The following is a 7,903-nucleotide window of genomic DNA, read 5'->3' as shown; positions in this document are numbered from 1 at the left end:
AATCATGTAAAGTTGTATAATTGCACTGAAAAAAATTTCTGGTTGAAAATGGACAAATCAGAATTTTCTGGTTAATTTATTAGAATTCTAGTTAAGATAATCGGAATTCTGGTTAATACAATATTTCTGGTAAAATCTACTAAAATTCTTATTTTTACCAGAATAATTACAGAATTCTAGTTATCTCAATTAGAATTCTAGCAAACTTAATAAGAAAATTCTGATTCGTCGATTTTCCACCAGAATTACTATTTAATCCAACCAGACCATTTTTCTCAGTGTGATTTTAACATTCTATTGACGCAGTTTTGATATACTCTTATAGCATACTGTTAATATGCTCTCAATATATTTTTTTACATAAAATGCGCACAAAAAAATACACGAGTGTAAATACGTAATTTTGACTGCCTTCGAAAAAGAAAACGACACTGAAAAAAATTTCTGGTTAAAAATAGACGAATCAGAATTTTTTTGGTTAAATTTATTTACTAGAATTCTAATTGAGAATTCTGGAGGGTTGATACAATATTTGTGGTTAAATCTATCAGAATTCTCATTTTTACTAAAATAATTATCAATCAGAATTCTAGTTACCTCAACTAGAATTCTAATAGATTTAACCAGAAAATTCTGAATTGTCCATTTTCTAGAATGAACTAGAATTATTATTTAATCTAGTCAGACCTCCCACATTTTTCTCAGTGGAGGCGAAAGATTTTTAACATCAGAAATTTCGATTATTGCCACCGCTTGAGAAATTTAGGAAGACCAAATATTCGTAAATTCTACCGGAATTAACAGCAATATTTTGCGTAACACATAAGCGTGATCGTTGTTAGCGGCACGCATTATAAGAGTATTACTCCGCATGTCGTATCACCAATCCACATTTTCGCCTACGTTTCATCTTTCCTTTCTCGCCCCGCTAACTTCGTCGTTCCCGCCTCGTTTCGTTTCATTTCATCTCGTTTCGTTCTATCTCATCTCCGTCTCATCTCATTTCATTTCATTCTATGCCGCGCGTGGCCGTTCGCGTTACGATGCGCGAAAACGCGCGCGGTAAGCGACGCTTTTCTCGTTCCCATATTTTTTTTCTCCTCACCGGAGCTTTTTATTCGACGCTCAGCGAAGCGCGGAGCGACGGAAGCAAGAAAAGGAGGCGAGGTATTAGGTTTTATTCCTGTCGTAAACAATATTTTTATTGCCGCCTCATCTGAGGAGAAGTGTGGGGTGCGAAGTGCAATTCCAGGGGATGTTTGCCGTTCCCGTGCACGCCGTCGACGCGATACGATCGAGCTGCTTCGAGGCATAATTCGTTTGTCTCCGAGAAGCTGACGTCATCTTCGTGAGACAAAACACATTCGTCATATCATTCGTTTAAAACTTGCGTTTTAATTTTCTGCAATTTTTAGAAAATATATATACAATTATAAGATAAATCACATAAAAGCTAAAAATAAAGATCAAAGTAAGCGACAATGCTAAATGTTATCGACAGTTATAATTCTCTGAATTTATAAAAAAAGTTTAAGGGATCTGAAATAATGATATTATACAGAGAAAAAGTATATATAATTTTTCATTGTTACATAAGAGTGCGATGTATATGTATCCATAAATCCCAAATGCACGAGAGAATAAAAACCGCTTACAAAGGGTAATAAAACTGAACAGAGTAATTGTGACATATTAATAAAAGCGCAGAGGTACGTTAAAATGGGAACTGGGAAATTTGGTTTAATTGCAGCGAATATACGTAGAACGCATATTTGAAAAGTAACATAAAGTTATGAAATATCCGTTCGACTGCATATTACTTTAAATCATACTCTATTATTATATTACTTTAATTTTGATTTTTATTTAACATAGGGACTTTTAATAAATTTTTTGGCAAAGAAACTTCGGCTATATTTATATGAACAATATTATAGCCAATGATTTCCAATATCGAAAATTCAAACAGACTCAGTTGTCAAATGAATGATATATTCATCTGGATTCGCTCATATAGATACGCAAACTTTAATTCGGATTTGACTAACGGATAGGAAACCAGTTTATGGATATGTATGGATACGAGAGTAACTGCGGCGACTTCACGCATCGAAGCTAAAGCGCGTCAATCTCGAGAAAGTTTTGGATCGTTACAGCTCGAAATTTCGCTCACGTATTCGCCAAAATTCCATCCGGCTATTGAGAATCGAACACAATCAAACTACGACGCGTATAAATGCGCACACATACATACGTATGTGTGCGTTCTGTATTGCTGTGTACGGCGATTAGTTTGATATATTCAAATTGTCACTCCTCAAGTTTCATCCGACTTCACATTTATCTCTATGTTTCGCTCGTCCTCCAGCGTTCCATCTTTCTCTTTGTTGTTTTATAATCGATATCACCGAAGCGGAGATACAATCGCGAATCATGTCACAATTGACTCGTTCCATTTTAATCCCGTTTCATGCTATAGCTTGTGGTTAATTTGCAAATCATTTTGTCAGTTTAACACAAAAATGTAGGTAGGAATTGTAGGAAGTCTTGCAATGTTGCAGGATGTTTTTAATGAAATTGTATAAAAAAATTCTCTGAGAATTTCCGTATTTTTCAGGTATTTTTGTTCAAAATTCCATGTAAGATGAGACAATTTTTTAATGCAACTTTGAAATAAATTCGAATGTAAACAACGTAAATAAAATATATACTGAAATTTAGTAAACAGGAACATTTCACAAGACTATTTCTATCACTTTTTACATCTCAATAAGTTTTTTATTACTTTATTGCTATTCTACTGAATATTGTCTTTTATCGTTTCACCCTAATTTTTTAAATAAAAATACATAAGATGCACATGAAAAAGTATGTAAATATATATATATAAATGTATACGTCATGCTTATTACTAATTGATTGTCAACATTTTATTATTGTAGTGTTCGAAAAGATCAATACAAAAAAATATCGATATTGAATCGGTATTTAGGGAAAAAAATCGATATTGGATCGATACTTGTCAATACCTTCGCACAATTTCTGGTTTTATTTACAATTCCTTTAAAATAGATTCATATTAAAAAATGTATTTATTTTTATTACAAGATACATATTTTTGTGGGCAGTTTTATCTTTTAATACCATTAAGTTACAAAATAAAAAATAAAATATTTTAAATAAAATTTAAAAACAAACAACAGAAATTAGTTAATCTGCTTATGTGATAATATCATATGAAGAAAATAAATAATATCTTAGAACTATTTTATTAATTATATTTACTAGTCTTTATAAATCACATATAAAATATATTGCGGAATCTACCTACAAGCGGTCGTAGAGTCTTAAATCATACTAAAACCAATCAATCACAATCGAATATGAGAAGAATAATTGATTGGTCAATTTTCTATAATTTGACTCTACGACCGCTATAACTTCTATTGTAGACCCCGCATGTTTAAAGGAGATAAGAGATATAATATATACCTATTTTAATGGAAATGAGATACGCCGTTTCTTAAGCAATTGATACTCCGAACGATCTCGGAAAGCAGATCATACTTGTACCAGAAATATATCGATACCGAATCGATATTTATATCGAATTTTTCGAAACTATTTTGCATTATCAAAAAATATCAAAAAAATAAATAGTCTGCTTCTGCACTATTTGCTGTTCCTGCACTACACTCTTAACCTTATATTGTAGTACCTCTAAATTCGTATAAATTTCGGAAATTTAATAAAAATGACATTTCGAGTTACACGGAGTTACTACATTAATAGGAGATATTTTTTTCTAATAAAAAGTATAGATTGCACTAGAATTCTCTTTCTTGCTTTCGATGAATCAAACATATACCTATCTCACTTTAGTTCTTAAAGTGTACATCAGAACCACAGAAAACAGATCTCAAGTTTCCAGAAAAAAACAAAATTTAAATTTAACAGTAAAATCCCAAATATTTTACCGAGTTCCGATAAAATTCCACGAAAATTTGATATATTTTCAAGAGTAAAAAAGAAATCTCTTCGAAATTCCAAGTTTTTCCCAATAGTAATCATTGCATTATATCTGCTAATAGTGAATATTGTATTATAACAGAGATTGAAATATATTAGGCACTTATGATTCACAAAAGAAAAATCTTTTATATCTCGTTGATGCGATTATTTTGTAAACATTAGTGGATACTCAATGATTTTATTTTTACTAGCATATACTATTTTATTTTAGTCTAGCAAAATATTTTGTAACACATCATCTCTAATAGTAGTGCGTTTTATCAGAATATCGGCGTCACATGAAATGCATCTTTCAATTGTAATCTTTTTTACGTGCGAAGCTCAAGGTAAATCAAGGTAAAGAGACCAAGGTAAGAGATGCCAAGAATGATTGTAATTGCCCGTTGCTCTTTGATTAAAGTGCCCCTAACAAACTGCTATAAGTTCCGCGCTGGTAGGCGAGTTCATTAGCATGCTACTCGCCTGACGTCTACGTCGTCTACGGGACTGACGGGGTGAGGCTAGCGTCGACGCCGGCGCCAATGTCAGGTTTGACCCCGACGTTGGCTCAAGTTGAATTCCCGTCACTTAAGTACTCAATAGTGGTGCAGACTCCACACAATTATCTGCTACTCTTATTAACTGACAAACATTCTATCTTTGTTACAGTCTGTATGATTAAACTCTTGGAATACGCGTGAGCATCCTTTATTTAATTAAGGTACTCGCATTCTAAATGCGAAAAAAAGTTAATCTAGCCGTTGAGTAAATCAAATAAGTAAGAAATAGGTCAATATAGTTAAATTTTGACTTTGATATCTGATAATATTTTTAAATGTAAATTCTAAATATATTTTTAGTTTTCAGTTATATAAATTGCTAACAGTTACTGTCGGACTTGAAACGTCATAAACTAAAACTAAAATAACTAAAATAATTGATCTATTGGTATATTTTAAAACCATATAAAGAACTTATTGCGAAAAATATTATCTCAATCAGGATTCAAATTTAGAACTTCATGACTATCCTGGGAATCTTTTTCAATTCGAACTGAAGTATACGATAATATCTATCTAAAGAATTTTTTAGACATGGCAAGCCTATATTGGTTTCAGATTCAGCTAGAAGCTTCTATAGAAAAAAAAGTAAAATATTTTCTCCTAAAACAAACCTGCTGTCGTACCATGCCGCGGCCATGTGGCGACTATTATGTATTTCGAGGCTACGTTAGAAAAACTTGTCGGCAACATACCTAAGCACTGTACTCGACAGTGATGAAGATTGGATAGGCAACAGCATGCGGTAACACTAATTCGCAGAAATATTATTCTAGTCTTCCAATTTTTCGGTTGAAAGATTGAAGATACGTTTGAACTATAAAAATAGTAATTTTCTAGCTATCGCGCTCGATCGGAGATGATTCTCTTTAAGCTTCATGCTGTTTTTCCTTTACAGCGCGTGTATGTTCGCTTCGATAGTAAGTCATGATATTAACTGATTCTCCCGGGATTTGTAGTTCTCTTTCTCTCCAATAACGACAGACAAATCGGATAGTGCGTAAAATGATGGAGAAAAAGTACGTTAATTAGACGCCTATGGGGAAATGAATTCTTTCTGGTGGAACGATTAATTTGACCGAGCGAGAAGGGAAAAATTCGTTCGTTTTCTCACGTGTGCGTGCGCGCGCGTGTGTGTGTGTGTGTGTGTGTGTGTGTGTGTGTGTGTGTGTGTGTGTGTGTGTGTGTGTGTGTGTGTGTGTGTGTGTGTGCAGAAAAAGCTAACAATATTTTGAGATTGAAAGGCATAGAAATGTGCTCCATGCAATTCCTATAAATGAATTAAAATATATTCAGGATTGAAAAACATTCATTTTAACATTCGTGAATCAATATTTCTGAAAATATCTGAATCCATTTCAATTCATTTCAATTTATTCTCGTTTGCTAGGTAATATTGGCCTAAAGCAGTGAATTTTTATTTGTAAAGCAGTGAATTTTTATTAGTAAAGCAGTGAATTTGTGTAATTAATGCAGAACGTATACATAGCGCTATATTGAATCGGAATGACAGATATCTTAATCTTTAAAATCTCTAACATTAAAGCTTAATAACCTTAAAGTATATATATTGGAAGAGGAATTGCCTATGCTGTCTATAGATCAAAAGCGTGTTCAAGATCTGTTGCGAGAAAAAAAGGTGTAAATTCTAATCGTTCTCTGTGCGCATGTGTCACGCAACTGAGCTTAACATATAAAATCCTGTTCATTGAGAGTTGTGGCCTTGCCAACAGTTAGTTTATCTGAATATAAAGTTTTGCATTTTATTTTAAAAAATGCCCTGCGTTTATTGTGTTTTGTGCGGCAATCGTAATAAATTGGTTTCTTATTATACGTAAGTATAAATGTAATATTTTGTGTCTATTTGTATTATGTAATGAAATGTAGCCCAGCAAAAGAGAATGGATTAAAATGGATTAAAATTTTTTTAATGCGTACTTTAAATTCATGAAAATGGATTGAATGGATTGAAATTGGATCCGAGCTGACATCCTTGACGAAAATAAAAAAATTTCATAAACGTTTGTTTAACGTTTACATGAGCGTTTGCGGAAGTTCATTGAGAATTTAAAAACGGTCACTAGAGTATTCATAAAGCGGAAATTGCAATATTCCAACGTTTGGAAGGCATTTTCTGATGAAAATAAGAAGTTTCATGAATGTTTGTTTAATGTTTACATGAGCGTTTGCAGGAATTTATTAAGAATTTAGAAACGGCCATTCATAAAACGGAAATTGCAACGTTTGGAAGATATTTTCTGAAAATAAAAAGTTTTCATGAATATTTGTTTACGTGAACGTTCAGTTCAAGTATTGAGTCTGTTAAACTCAGATATTTTATCAAAAAAAAGATACAAAATTTTTCACTGAAAAGTACTGCTCATCGTACTGCGCCTTTTATCCTATTCGATGTGATTTTTTAAATGTGAGAAATTGAATTTCTCTGTATCCTTCTAGTAGTGATGTTGCACACTGCTTGAAAATTAGATATGTACAAGAATGTTTGCTAACCGCGTGCGCGCGCGCACGAAGGAAAAACGCTTGTGTTATGGAGAAAAAAATCATTTTTTGGACGTTTTTAAGTCAAAGTTTGTAAACGCCTTATAAAATGTTTACTAAACTAAAACTCAATTACTCGCTACATTGAAACAGCGTTTGTTAAACGGAACAAAAATGCTTGTCTCACGGTATTGAGAAAAGCGTTTGCTAAATGTTTGAAAAGTCATCTAACGATGAACTCTTTGCACGATGGTGCATCAGCATTTACTGAGCATCTTTGTAAAGCGTTGCTTTAGCATTACAAAACTTTCATGAAACGATATATACTGTATTCATAAACGTTCTGAAAGTGTTTCAAACCCAATGGTGTTCTATAAGCGTTTTTATAAAGTTTGAAAACGTATAAACTTTTAAAAAATTGTCATCAACGTTTTATAAAGTTCCGTATTTTCGTCAGGGACTAATTTAATATTCGAAAAAAAAACATATTTAAGGGTTACTAATTTTATTCTTAAGACATTTATAATAATTATATATTTATAATAATTATATCTGAAATTAACTACTTCAAATTGATATTAAAAAATGCATCTTACTAGGATTCGAACCTGGGACCTCAGGATTATAAATCTTCTACGTTATCCGTACATCACTTCTTCAATTGGTAATTAAATGTTATTCATTCTCTTCAATTATCAACTAGTAACGAAATTATATAGATATATTAGGTATACAACTTTGCTTCCGCCGTTTTCCTATAGATGGCTTTAGCGGTAAGTGGTGGTCGAAATAAATAGATCATAGACGTCATACAATAAACTTGAGTATCTGTT

This window comes from Atta cephalotes (assembly GCF_000143395.1).
Source record: "Atta cephalotes unplaced genomic scaffold scaffold00011, whole genome shotgun sequence".
NCBI classification, from domain to species: Eukaryota; Metazoa; Arthropoda; class Insecta; order Hymenoptera; family Formicidae; genus Atta; species Atta cephalotes.
Note: the sequence above shows the minus strand (reverse complement) of the source record.